Source organism: Canis lupus, chromosome 17 (assembly GCF_048164855.1).
Source record: "Canis lupus baileyi chromosome 17, mCanLup2.hap1, whole genome shotgun sequence".
Taxonomy (NCBI): Eukaryota; Metazoa; Chordata; class Mammalia; order Carnivora; family Canidae; genus Canis; species Canis lupus.
Window position 1 is genome coordinate 19,026,121 of NC_132854.1, and position 15,404 is coordinate 19,041,524.

Consider the following 15,404-nt stretch of genomic DNA (forward strand, 5'->3'; position numbering starts at 1 on the left):
TTTTCTATATGGGGAGTAAGCACTCTGATAAAGGTCATCACAACATGGCTCTATGCTGCCTCCAAACTATTGATCTTTTCCAGCCTGCTGTGTGTTGGATTCCATCACCTGCTGTTGCCCAAGAAGTCTGAGGTTGACTCAGGTTTCCTTGAGAGAGGACTTGGGGTGGAAGGAGGAAACATTGTGCTCCTCCTAGTGGTCAAAATGTACCCTTACAATGAAGTTTTATGTGCACTTGGGCTTGGACTGGAGAGATTAGAGATTGAAAGTTGTAGTCTGGGACAGTAGTTAGGAAGATGCTACAGTGGATGAATAAGGTGATAAGAATTTAAATGAGCATGGTGAGAACTCTTTATATTGTTAGATCATGTATATACTGCTGTACACTAACACACAACTTAAAAATAACTAAATTTAGAGAGCTAATTCAAATAAATATGTTCTCAAGTGTTTCCACAGACTGATAGGCTGAGAGATTACTTAAAAAAAAAAACTAATTTGAACATATCAGATTGGGTTAGTGAATAACAAAAATATTGTTTTGAGCAAAGAAACATTAAATATATCAGTATGCTGTTTTAATTAGTTGCTAGAGCTAAAAGAAAAAAATTAAAATTTCTTATTAAGGATTCAGTTATAGAAGCTTCTTAGATAAATGCTATGTGAATTTGATTTTCCTTTTATAATCTTTACCATGTCACAAAAAGAGTAGCAGATGACATAAGCAGATGGACTTGTGTTATCTGCTACTGCTTAAAATCTTCTCTAAGCATTTTTTTGGCCATATTCATAAACATAGGATATGGTGGAACTAACTTACATCTGCTTAAGATCCTTGGTAACTTCTGTTAACATTTATTTTAGTAAGTTATAATATGGCAATGCTTTTTAAATTATGGACAGTATGCTATCCACTTTAGAAATAAGGTCTGAGATATATTTCAATACTTCTAGATAACTCTAAGTTTGAAAAACAAAATGTGCCTTTACTTGAGTTTTCATATTAATGAGTATTTCTGAGAATATAATTGTTTGTAGATGATATTTTCAATTCATGGGAGAAATGGAGTCAGACATGGAAAAATTCTTATTGTAGTTAATAATTTCTGCAGCTTTTTACAAATTTCAAAGCATTTTAGGACTATTGCTTTCCTTCTTTACCTAGGCTTCCCTGTTTTCTTTAAGTAGCATGGTTTGCTACTGAACAAGAAGCAAGCTACTCTGTCTCCACTAACTTTGTTAACTCTATCTGAGAAAAGAATTAACCGTGTCCACTCTTTACTTGATAAAAATTTGCCTGACTTTAGTTTTAAAGTAACCACAGGGAGGGGCACCAGGGTGGGTCAGTCAAGTGGGCTCCCACTGGTGTAGAGCTTGCTTAAAATTCTCTCTCTCTCTCTCTCCCCTTGTGCCCCTCCCTCGCCACTTGCCTGTGCTCTCTTAAAAAAAAAAAAAAAATCATTTAAAGTAACCACAGGGAGGGTTCCCTGAGTGGCTCAGTCAGGTAAGTGTCTACCTTTGGCTCAGGTTATGATCTCAGGATACTGGTATCTAAGGCGAGTCAGGCTCCTCCCTCTCCCTCTGCCACTCCCCCTGCTTGTGCTCCCTCTGTCATAAATAAATAAATAAATAAATAAATAAATAAATAAATAAATAAACTCTTTAACAAAAAATAAAAAAAATTACCACAAGGAAACATATTGAATGTTATTCCCATACCTATAAACTGATAGGAAATATCACACCGGATATCAAAGAATTCTTAAACAATTACGCTTAATTAAAAGTACATACTAATATTTGTATAGTTATAGTTCAGCTTGTTGTAGAAAAAAGCCAAACCTAATGAAATTCACTAGTTCAGTTGATTTTTATAGAAAATTATTATCATTATGCATTTAATATATTTATTCTGTTGTATAGCTAAATAGTAAGAAGAAATATGCTTTCTGAAATAATGATAACTTTTTTAGGATTTTATTTATTCACTCATGAGAGACACACAGAGAGAGAGAGAGAGAGAGAGAGAGAGAGAGAGGCAGAGACACAGGCAGGCAGAAGAAGAAGCAGGCTCCATGCAGGAAGCCCGACGTGGGATTGATACCAGGACTCCGGAATCATGCCCTGGACCCAAGGCAGACACTCAACCACTGAGCCACCCAGGGATCCCTAATCATAACTTTTAAATTCTGATTTGCTTACTACTTTATTATTTAGAACAAATTTTGTGATTTTTTAAAGCTGGATTTAAAAGCTAGAATTTGTAAGCCTCAAAGAAGCTCCAGGTGAAATCATTACATATAGAAAAATGTTAGTAAGGTATACATTTACTTTTCAGGCAAGTGTCCCTAAAAGACTATCTTTAAGAAGGAATCATTGAGTGAAAACAAATCCCCAAGTTATGGTCTATTTGCTAAGATTATGAGGCCAGCCCACTGATTTCAGACAGACTCCTGGTGTTCCAGAGAAGTCCATGAGAACTTCCACAGCGGGCAACCAGAGTGTCTGGGCTAAGACTTCTTCCTCAAACTTCCTCCTTCTATAGATCAACTCCACTACTACAAATATAACTTATTGAGGTTTTCCCAAGATTTTTTAATTTTTGAGAGGCTTTTTCTACTGAATACAATAACCACAATACAAAGTAAAATGATAATTTCTTAATTAAAGATGTTAAAATGAAGAACTGGGTCAAATCAAATAAATTTTCCATTATTTTCTGAACATTCCGGCAGCTATTTCCATTTTAATTCTACCCAGGAATTACAGTATAGTCTCAATATCTTTTCTAGGTTATTCTGGTATAACACATTGGTATTAGAATATTTATAACATGCTTCTCTCTTTAATTCTTTTCTTTAAAAATCCTCATTGCAGAATTCAACAATTTACTAACACAGAATTTGTTAGTCATGGCGTTTTCATGATAAAGCAAAATAATTATTCAGTATATAAATGCATTAAAATTTCGTGAAGTCAATCTTACACAATCAGGGACTAACAGCAGGAAAAGCTTAGCTCATAGCAAATTCAGATCCTAAAATATACACCTGTTTTACCATTACTATAATCAAAAGCTGTTGATTGTCTGATGTTCAGAACTGCATCTGAGAGGAAAAGTTCAAGTTGATGAGTCAAATGAAAGCTGATAATTTAAAAGATTAAATGTTGGGATTTCCCAACCAAGACCAGAAAAGCTAGGTTGAGACATGGAGCACAATACTTTTTTTTTGTGTTAAATATTATCAGTTTCTTGTAGCTGTGGGTGGCAGAGAACCTGTGATACTCATGGGTAAAGCTACTTCTATCCCACACTGATGTGTTTACTTCCAGCTCCTAATGATGGGGCTGAAGCCTTAGGATTCAATAGTGCCATTAGATTAACAATGTCACACAGGGAATACATTAACGTCAACTTTCCATTTCTCTACAGGAATGAGGAATTCCTCATTCTGAATTCCTGCAAAACACCGTCCCTCTTTTCAGGGTGCACAGTTCTGAAATATCCAGTTCGAAGTGGAAAAAGGTAAAAACTTCAATGCTTATCCATTATTTCAGGCCAAAGAGAAATAAACCTCAGTGTCTCTCAAGCTTGTGATCAGTGACCTTTGTTGTCTGACAGGAAAATGAAAAACCACCCATTTTTATATTTGGCTTAATAAGGTACGTGAGGTAGCAATGCTCAATAGCCAAAACTGACTGGTGATTTCCTTTCTAGATGACCCATTAAAATTGGCTGAAGATAATGAATTCATCCATCACTTATGACTAAGTGTACTGTCCCCTGCATGCACTCAGGATAATAGCATTTTAGAATGAAGGGTATTAAAATCATCAGATAAATCTAACATTACCAGGGAAAGTCATTTCACAATGATCATTCAGAGGTCATCATTATACACATTCATACCAGTTTCCAACTGGTTGAGGCCCAAAATTGGAGAACAACAGAGCAGGACAAGATGCAATTTCTTTCAAGTGACATCAGTATTTTTCAGCTACTAGGTTGTCTAGCTTTTTACAGGGAGAGAGAGAGAGATTGGAGTGTTTCTCAGTTATAGTATTGTAGACATTTTTTCTGCTTTTCATGAAGTAGAAACTTTATATATTTGATTAATATGAAGCCACCTGGATGCATATTATTCACACAGATTAGGACTGAAAGACTCCGAAGAGGAGCAGGGTTTACACCACTCCAGGAGAAGCCATTTTGTGTAAGAGTGTGGGCTTCTACCTCCACCATTTGCTGCCTGGGTAAAGTTTCCAGAAGTTATTCAACCCATTCTCCCTGCCTCAGTCTCCTCAACCACAAATGGGGATAATAATATTAGCTGCCTAGTGAAAGTGAAGTGGAAATTAAATGTATTTATAGACATAAAATATTTATCATACTGCCTGACACAGAGTAGACCCTCAAAAAAGGTTCTTTATGCTATGAGCAGCATCATCATTATTGTTTTTGTTATTTTTAGTTTGTTCTGACCAGGAATCTGAACAAGCAAAAAGGTACTGAGTAAATGTGTTCTGTGGGACGATTTTTCTTGATTTTCTTGTTTTTCAACTAATTGCTCCAGGATACTCTCTAAGCCAGCTTGCATTTTTTTTCTCTTATCAATAGCGTTTTATAGCCTTCTTGATCAGAAACCACTCTGCTTAATCCAATAAACACATACACTTTTGGAAATTTGGGACTTTCAAAACACAATATTGGATTTAGCTTATGGTGGGGTAGCAGGAAGTTTCTGAAATGATCAGAAACCTCTGGAATAAATTGGCTTGATTTGTGGTTCTTCCATTATGGAAGGTCACAAAAAAGACAGGATCCAAAGTGTCACTGAACTGAAACCTTCTTTCTACTGCTCATCATAGGTGACTGTTGTTATGGTAAAGGAACATGATAGAACAGAGTGGATATTGGAGAAGATATTTCAACCAGTTTACTGATGAAATAGAAAGTTTCTCTCTTTGGAGTGGATTTGGGGCAGAATATCTGGTTGCAATTTTGGTTACAGAATACCAAGCAAACCAAGCAAACTGCAACTATGGAGTCTGAAAAGCCATCACAAAGTCCACAAAATGTACCAAATTCCCCTAATCTGTCTTCTCTTTATTACACTGGGACCCTTTAGGAGCTCAGGTAGGATCTGGTTTTGTTTTGTTGTTGTTATTGTGTTATTGTTGTTTTGATATGTCTGTAGGGAATATAATCATTAAAAACAAAAACTTTTTATTTATTTATTTTTTGCAAGAGATGGAGAGAAAAAGAGAGCATGTGTTCACATGTGCACAAGTGGGAGGAGGGGCAGAAGGAGAAGCAGACTCCATGCTGAGCAGGGAGCCTGATGTGGGGCTCAATCCCAGGACCCCAGGATCATGACCTGAGCCAAAAGCAGACACTTAACCGACTAAGCCACTCAGGCACCCAATATACTAATTTTTCTTATCATCTGGTTTAGAGACCATAACTGACCACTGTGTACATTGTAGACTTGCTGATTAAAGTTTTGCTTATTTGAAGCCTGTCTTTCTAAAGAAATAATTATTAATGCCAACTGACTCTGAAGTCAGAATCTGGGATGACAAGCATAAGAAAGACATCATCCCTGACTTCAGTGATCTCTTGAGTCTAATGAGGGAGGAAGCCCCAATGATACCATGACTCTATTTGGTCATTTAAGCATAAAAATTGCTCTAGAAACTGAGAGGAGGAAGAAGCTAGTTGACCAAATAATCAGTTGCTGCTGACCAATTTTTATAGCTTTAGCTTAAATTCATTCATTTGAATAAAGCTCATTCAAAGAGACAGATGGTCTCAAAAACTAAATTATCCCAAGACTGCCTCTCTGAGTTAAGATATCTTGATAGAACTGAATAAAAACGGGGCTTATTTAGACTGTAATGTTTTTTATATTGTAGCATTGTAGATGATCCTAATTCAGCAAGGACTTCTTACTTCTAGGCATTCTCAGTCCCCGTGTTTGCATTTTGATTCTATTAATATTTATAGGACAGCCAAGGGTTCTCGGTACAGTCTCCAGTTATGTAATTTCATTGAGTTTCACTCTTAAAAAGCAATGTTGGAGCATCCAACAGGGATACATGTTTACTGGCGGAACTATATATCAGAAGAAATCATTTAAATCCATTACTTATTATGTCCCTGAGCTATAAACCTATTGTATAGGAGGCAATACTAAGAATAAACTCCTAAATGCCATAACTTGGCTTTAGAATGCAAAACAATGAATGCACTTATGTAAATTCTATCTTTCAAAGAGAAGACTATTATTCTTTACCATGGTAAACTGCCATGTAAAAGATAGGGAAATGTGCTAGTCACTGTCTTGATCTGATGGCTAATTTAATTACATGCTGCAAGTCCTGTGGACCACTTCCACTGAACTACATGTTTGGATTTTTTTTTTTAAATAGTGAAATCTTGGTTGCACAGTAACACATAAAGCTCTAATGGAAATTTGATTTCATTTAATCTAGGTATCCACTCCCCCTTTCTCTTAGATATTCTTAGACTTATACTTCTTGTTTCACCATTTATTGTTTTTTCCCACACCATCCCTGAAACGGGTTTGGTGTCCACAACTTTAAAATAATTCTCTGTTCTGTAGGTTATATTTTTAAAAAGAATTGTGGTTAAAAAAATATAACATAAAATACACCATTTTAGACATTTAAAGTGTATAATTCAGTGACATAAGTTCCAGGACTTGTTCATCACCCCAAAAGGAAACCCCATTCCCACTGGCAGTTGTGCTCCATTCCTTCTCTCCTTCCCTTAGACCTTAGCAACCACTCATATGTTTTCTGTCTTTATGCATTTCTCTGTTCTGGATTATGCAGCTAATTCTGATGACTAGTACTGTCTGAGAAACATTTTGTTCAATGCTGACTTCATTATTCAATTCAAATGTTTTGTTTGAATGCTGACTTCATTCTTATTTTGGAAAACTTTGTGAAAATATTTCTTCTTTTCAAATTTTGTACACATGTCCCAGCACTTATCACTATCCATATGTCAGATACTGATAGTTTAACTTTTAGCCCTGTTTTGTCTTTTTGTGAATATTTTGCTTATATTGGACTTCCAGCATGTTAGGAATGTCAGCTGAAGCCATTGATGGATGAATCTGAAGGGCAGTAGGATGATATAATTAGTAATTAATTCAGAGCCCGAGAGCTACTACTTGGGGTTTATTCCTTATAGTGATCTTGAAATTCAGCAGATGTTTATTGAATACTTCTCACCTGCAGAGTGCTGGGAGTATACTAAGGTAAAGTATTTAGAGACAATGTGGGTGAATTCACAGAATATTTAATTCCTTCAGCAGTCAAGAAAAATACTGCTGTCTCTTCATGCTTCTCTATCAAAGAGGAGGCCAAGTGACTCAATGGACTCTTTAGGCATTGGAGACAGTCTGTGCCTCACTTGGGTATTCTACTGCGTCCTTTATTAGGGTGGTTAAAAACGTGGTTTGCAGTATAAACAGGGAAAATCTGGGTCTAAGAAAAGATGACACTTCATGGTACATAATAGGGAGAATGACAAAAAAAAAAACTGATGCCTACCTCTGTAGAAGCTCGATAGCTCAAACTTATCTGTTTTAACTCTTGCTAGAAGGGAACTGGTATTTGGTGGAATCTGAAGGTGTGGTGACTTAGAGCCAGGAGGCAGTGTGTGTCTGCAATCAGTGGGCCCTGAGGAATTATCGCAAAAGTCAGGATGAGAGAGGAACAGGCCTTCCTGGAGCTTACCAGCTGTGAGAACAGTACACACCTAGGAGCCGAGAAGTGAGAAATGGAAGATTGTGCTCTGAAAGCAGGTAAGATTACCTAAAAAGAAATCAAGATTGTGCCATCAGCATACTTAATTTGACTTTATAATTTTTTCCTAGAGCTTCCATCATATGTAGCTGGAGACTTATCTACATTCAAAGGACAGACACTTATTATTGTTACCATTATTATTACATGAATATTTATGATTGTGTCATACTAAAATATGTCTTTGAAGCAGAAATTAATGAAATGCTCTCATTTTATTGCTTGAGTTGAAAATCACATAAATTAGTTTTATTTCTATTTTGCTCTGAAGAATAAATTTGGATGCTTTCCTTCATTGGCAATATTACTTTTAGTAAGTTTCTATCAAAAAATGAAGAAAAAGACAACTGTGGAAGTATAGGCTTGACTAAATATATAGTCTTATTTATAAAGTCTACAATATACATTTACATTATCAAATATGAATGTGTGTAAAACATAGCTGTAACTCCAATTTCCTAAGTAACACCAACCTAGGATAAACATGGGAAGACAAAAAGTGAGTAACATTCTCAGTGGTATTCCTCAACTCAAATCTTCAGTTTTATAATACACTTATTTTATTTATAAATATTGCAAGCTTTATTATTATTAATCTTAATTTTGGAGGTGGGGGAAAAACACAGATTATTTAGGGAAGTGTGAGGTGACAAGTACTGAATCAAACTCAAACTGAGAGTTGGTTAGAGAACACAGGGCTCAGGAATCTGTTATCAGAATGAGGATTTGGGCCTTAGGTGTTTCCCACCTCCATTACTCTGTGATACACACCTTCTAGGTATTTATGCGTCTGACAAGAATACATCTTAAATGTGATGCTTTAATTTCCAGATGAGGTATCACCCTTTTAAACTTTCAAATGAAATACATCTCAGTCATCGAAAGAGTGACTTTCTTCCCTTCCTTGAGATGTTTCTATCATAATAATGTCAAGATACAAGGTACTTCTTCAGCAGAGAGAGGCAATTTTGATTATTCCTACAAATGAGCAGAGAAAACTAGAAAACTGACTCAGTCATCCAACATCAATGTCAAAGAATTCTTTTTTTTTTTTTTTTAATATAGATGTCACTGACATATTTGCTGAACAATCCCACCATGCCTCACCCAGGGCAGTGCAGAGAAAGCAGTGTGGATGTGTGGGGCAGGGTGAATAAGCACCACCAGGAGGTGGAATTGTTGGCCACCAGCCTGGTGTGAGTCAGAAAAATGAGGTCAGAAGTCGTCTGTACAATAACATCTCCTCAGATCTGACATCTAGCTTTTCCTCCTTGAATTTTGAACTTTGTTTTCTCTTCACAAACTTAACAAAAATGTAAGTACACCTTCAGGGTGATACTTAGCAGGAGAGGATGAAGGAACAATCTCAAGGCTCTATGGCCATTGAAGGGCAATAGGGAGATTATCTCTGTGGTGAGGGGAGACATTTGTCTTCAGCTCATTTACTGCATTATGTGCTAGGGTTGAATACTTTGTATTCCTTAAGTAATAATTAGCTAATATCTTAATAAGGATCACTAACAGGAGGGATGTAATAATTGAAGGGGGGAGGAGAGAAGGGCTTCAGAGCTTGGTCTCCTCAGTTTTGCCCAAATTTGAGTTAGATCCTAAGATGGAGAGGATCTTGGTGCCCTCTCACCTCCCCTTCTCTATGATTTACATCTTATGCAGATCTTTTGCATCCAGAAATGATACACCTCAGATGCAACGCTGTATTTCTCAAGTCTCCTACAGAACTTATTTTTATCATGCCAAGTACTTGCTGCTTTCTATGAAAGTAGTTCTTTTAGTTAGCACCTTGACTATTTCTTTTTCTAAATTCTTGCTCTCAATGAAGAATTGTTTTGAACATTACAGAAAATCTACATAGAGAACAGAGCTGGGAGAAGAACAGAGACAGGAGCCATCTGTTGCTTTGGCTATCCTTATGCAAATTGGAAAAAAACTTTTTTCTCCCTTTTTTTAAAGATTTAATTTTGAAATTATATAAATATTTAAAGTAGTTGAAAAAGCCCAATCTTAAACTAATAATTTCTATCTCAAAGTTTATGAAGTATGACTATAAAATAACATACTGGCTTTATTCACTTTCTAGCACATAAACTTACAAATAAATATTATATTAGAGGGGATCCCTGGGTGGATCAGTGGTTTAGCACCTGCCTTCGCCCAGGGCGTGATCCTGGAGTTCCAGGATAGAGTCCCGCATCGGGCTCCCTGCATGGAGCCTGCTTCTCCCTCTGCCTGTGTCTCTGCTTCTCTCTCTCTCTCTCGAATAAAAATAAATAAAAAATCTTAAAAAAAAGGAAAAATGTACTTTAAAAATATATTAGAATACATCATAGGAATCTTTATTATTCAAATGATAGTATCATTTTGTAAACCTTTTATTTTTTATTTTTTTGTAAACCTTTTAAATATATACTTTTGAAGCTTGCTTTAGATCTAATGTTAAAAATTATTTTCACTATATAATTGTATTTTTTTTTATTTTTTTTTCAACTTTTTGTCAGAATTGGAGCCATGCATCTTCAGGCTGTTTTCAAAAATCAAATCTGTTATCAACACAATTTGTCACCTTTGCATTTTTGAAGTCATTTTCTTTTACTTTCAAAAGAGATCTAGGATCTTAGTTCACAGTGGCAGCAATGGAAAATGTCTAAAGCCTCTAATGAAAATAAATTTTATAAAAGGATAATACTTATTTGGGTTTATGATATGTGGCAGATGGTTTTTAAAATGTCATTTCACTAAATGTCACACCCCATATATCTGTTTTCAGATCCAGTGTGATTGATGGGAATTAACTTTGGATGTTGGAAAAACTCCCTATCTGAGTTTTTGTTTGTGTTCTTGTTTATCATTGTGAGATTATCACTTGCGTTCATCCATCTCCCTCTTCTATGAAGATGCCAGTGCCAGAAGCTCAGCAGAAAAATAGTCAATGGTTGTTCTGAGATTCTTTACTGAAAGAAATAGACTCATCTTCCTCCTCTAACATCTGTGCAGTGATTTTGAAACTGAATTTTGGGTTTATTTTTATAAGTGGATGGTGTACAACTCTCATAACCATAGTAGTTAAGGATTTAGAATCTATAGTAAGAAGCTCTCAAGAATTTGAAAAGAAAAAGAAAAAACAAGAATTTGAACACAAAATCAGAAGCAGTCTTCCTTATTGAAATTGATACTAAAAAATTAAAAAATTAAAAAAAAGAAATCGATACTAATAGCATATATATATATATATATATATATATATATATATAGTAAGCTATTCAACTGCAGAAATACCACACTGAAGCAAAAAGAATACCATTAAATTAGTGCATTTTAAGAAGGCAGTTGTAATTGCTTTAATAATAAAAGTATGTTGTTGCTGTTTTAATATTTAAATGCTATCAAGATAATCACGGTTGTTGAATGTAGTGGGTCCAAATGCTAGCCTATGGATAAGCTGCATCAAATGACCTGAGGAGTTTTAAAATTACTATTATTTTTTTAAAAAGTTTTGATTTAGTCCTTAGGGCTTTAATCCAGAACTACTGAGTCAAAATTGCAGAGACCAAGGAATCTTTACATTGAAAACATATTCCAGCTAATTCTGATGCAGTTTGGTTATGCAGTGCATTTGAGACCCTCTGATGCAAAGGAAGGTATCCTTAGCAATGATCTCAGAGGAACGACAGAGTGCAATAGAGATCAGAGATGAACAACACATGATCCCTGTTTTCAGGAGCTCTGTATAAGGGGACAGGGTTTGTGGCTGGGGATTACCAAGAATGAGTGTTATTCAGGCACCCAAGAGAGGAACCCAAACAATTCTGGAAAATTCAGAATGGACTTTCAGAAGTGATGCTGGAACTGAGTATTATAGTATGTTTGATTAAGCAGGTGAGCAGAACATATAGGAGAGGTACTTTGTATGCAAAAGGTCTTTGAGAGAGCATATGGTTGGCAAATTGCAAGTAACTCATAGGATGGGATGGAGGAGGGTAGAGCTGAGAACTCTGAGAGAGCAGGGGCCAGATTTGAAAAGCACTATATGTCATACTAAGGGGCTTTTACTGTATTCTGCATGAAGTAGGTACCATTGAATGATTTGGTATATGAAAATGACAGGATCAGGTTAGTGATTTGCACATGGCACTCTGAGGTCAGTGTGCATGTGGGGGATATTTGGAGCTGAGTGAGTTATGATGGCTGTCCCAGTAGCCCAGTGGGAAATGAAGAAGCCATGTGGCCACACAAAAAGAGAGGAAGAAGATCTTGGTCAAGTCAGGAGCAATACTTAAGGACCCAAGATTTACTATGAGTAATTCTTCTAAAATATTTCTGCTAAAGCACACCAGTAACATAAGGAAGTAGTTGTGAAAACTTTGGGGTTATAGCAAATGGACCCCATATTTCTTTGAATTGTTACACACCATCTCCAAAAAACACGTTCATTTTGAATGCACTTATTTTATGAAATGTGATGTTCAAAATCACTTGTTAATATGAAGATGACAAAGGGTGAGGGAAGGCATTCCAGGAAGATTCATTGTGTTCCTTCTGTGCATTCATATATTACCTGTTATGACATCACTGTCCATGGATGTCATATTTCAGCTTGAAAAGCACAGAACTGCACAGGCATTAAAGAGGCATAATTAGATAATTTGGTATGGGAACTAGGGAGGATGGAGCGTGTAGGATGATCTCCAAGTTTCTGACTTGGACACCTGGTTGAATGGCAATGTCAGTAATTCCTGTGGAGTGCTAAAAGGCATGAGGGGAGTTCCTTTTCTTTAGGAGAAAGGGGAACAAGGAGGAATAGTTTTTCTGGAGGAGTGAAGGAATGATGGGTTCCATTTTGGCATGTTGACTCTGAGTGCAGGTGTAGATAGACAGGTAGATCGTGGCTCTGGGCTGTGGACCGAAGGTAAACAGATATATGTTGAAGGTATTGTTATGCTTTGAAATAATCTTTACTGATGCTAAAGATGGATTTAATATTTGCTTGCTGGATAATTCTAGTTGGTTAACCTGTCTAGTTTTCCAATTTTGTATTTGAAAAACTAAGTAGTTCTACTCTGAGATATTCGAGGTGAAAGGTGGTGACTGCAGGACTAATTGGAAGGGAAAAGGCACAGTTTCCTTGGTCAAGTTATGAGCAATTCTTAAGGATATAATCCTCAGCTTTATACTTGCCATATTCAGTAAAAATACAATATGAAAAATACAACAAATGGGGAACTAAATAGCAAGGAAAAGAAAAACAAGAAGAAACAAAAGAAAATCCAAGTAGAAAGTAGTAGAAAATGTAAGTAAAATAAACTTTTCTTAAGAGAAAATCCAAGTGAAATAAACAAAAAAAAGAATAAAAAAGAAACAAAAACAAGATTCATTATCACAAGATTCATTAAATCACTTAATAGATGAAAAAATAACTTAAAATGGGTTGAACTCATGCAAGCAATATATTTTAACCAGAAAATTGTATTGTTAATATCTCATTCTAAAAGAAATTTTAAAAATACTTGAAAAATAGAGATAAGCAAAAAAGAAAATAAAAATAAGAAAATAAAAAAAAAAAAGTTTTATCTTCCAGGAGGAAGCATCCCTAACATTTTGGTAAATATTCTTCCAGTTGTTTTTCTCTGTAGAACACCTATATGTTATGTGAGATATATATTACACAGATCTGCAGTATATGTGTACATTTATAATAAATTTATATATTGTAAAAAATATACATATATAAATATGAACAAATAGTATAAATTATGGGTATTAATATATGTGTTACAAATATAACCTCTTAAATTCTAACAGAGTAGAGGTTAAATTTGAATTAGAAGTGATAGAATAGGTAAAATAAGTTTAATTACAAAGTTAACATCCTCAGGGTTCTTCTGACTATTGGAGTTAGGATCCCTTGAAACATTCCCTGGGCCTCCCTCCTTAGAGTTAGATTTCCCTGCAGGGGATCTTTAGCAGATGTCCTTTGAGCTGAGAGCAAAAGGGCAAAGGTCATGACCCTTGCCCTCTAGCTGGGTCCCTGTATTCTCTTAAGCAGCTGTTGGAGATACTTATCAGCCTTCAAAGGCTGCCAGAAGGGAATCCCTGCTGGGTGCCTACCCACACGTAGAAGTCCCCCTTTCTTTAGGAAGTCTCTTTCTTGCCAGAAGCCAATCTAACCAACACGTGTTTAGCCCAGGACAGTATATAAAATTCTTTTATATGCATCATCTCATCTGATCTTCACAACAACCCTATGAGGTAGGTATTATTCCTTGACCTTTCTTTCTTTCTTTCTTTCTTTCTTTCTTTCTTTCTTTCTTTCTTTCTTTCTTTCTTTCTTTCTTCTTTCTTTCTTTCTTTCTTTCTTTCTTTCTTTCTTTCTTTCTTTTCTTTCTTTCGGGGGCAGGGGGGATTAAGTCACTTGCTTAAGAATACAAACAGCTAATAAGAGGTGCAGCCAGAACTCAAACCTGCAGCTTTGATTTCAAATCCTATGATCTTTGCTCTACATTTACAGAGCCCCTCCTGCTCCTGAGTAAATGGACAAAACTGCAATTCTGGATTTCTAAGGCTGAAAGACATACCTGCACCAGTTATTCCTCCACCTTGAGATTATGAGTCTTCTTGGAATGTTTTTTTAAAGGCCTATGTGGATCTCAGTAACAACACAATAAACATTTGTTGGGAAATAAACAGATATATTTTGTACTTTGAGTCTTTGTGAAGTTTATCAGTCGATCTTCCTTAGAAGTTGGATTCAAAGGTATTTTATCTCTTTCAGATCTCAAAATCATATTCCTATGCCTTTAATTAATAGGACAATGCATTACGAATAAGGCTTTACCAATGCAAAAACAACCTACGAACTTAAATTGAAATAAAGTAAGCTATTGGGATAAGGATACAAATGTAGACACAAAAAGGGAAAATGTAGGATATTGAGCCTCAAAAGGCATGTGAGTAGAAGGTTTACAAAGTGGGAATGAGGACATTTCTTTAATAATTATGCCTGGAGTTTCCCCAATCTACACCTCCTATTTTTGTACTTTTTAAATGAAATACTTGGAGTTATGTAACATAGATTGATCAGACTCTCTCACTTTGTCTTTTGCCTTCTATTGCTGACCTATCTTTTCCTCGGTATATTAATCAGATACAGAAATAAGGCATCTGGTCAAATGAATTTAAATGCAGAGAGTTTAAACTCTCTAGGATAATGGTTTTTACAATCTATGATAGAGAAGAACTCATTTTTTAAAAAAAGATTTATTTATTTATTCATGAGAGACATACAGAGAGAGGCAGAGACATAGGCAGAGGGAGAAGCAGGCTTCCTGTGGGGAACGCAATGCGGGACTCAATTCCAGGACCCAGGGATCATGCCCTGAGGCCTAAGGCAGATGATCAACTGCTGAGCCACCCAGGCCTCACTAGAAGAACTCTTTCTTTAAACAAGCATCCACATGGAAGCCCAACAAGTAAAATAAAAGCAAAGCTGATGTCATGGAAGTGGGAGCAGGAGAGCAAATCACCATCTCCTGAGGCTCTCACACCCTTGCTGA

The 15,404-nt window shown here is 35.8% G+C and overlaps 1 long non-coding RNA gene across 1 annotated transcript; it reads left to right on the forward strand.

Annotated features, from left to right (window-relative positions):
- Positions 1–3,020: 3,020 nt before the first annotated feature.
- On the forward strand, positions 3,021–14,530 carry LOC140608316 (uncharacterized). Its single transcript, XR_012010335.1, has 4 exons — positions 3,021–3,526; positions 4,870–5,137; positions 7,634–7,838; positions 14,360–14,530. It is a non-coding gene; the product is annotated as an uncharacterized lncRNA (long non-coding RNA).
- Positions 14,531–15,404: the final 874 nt, after the last annotated feature.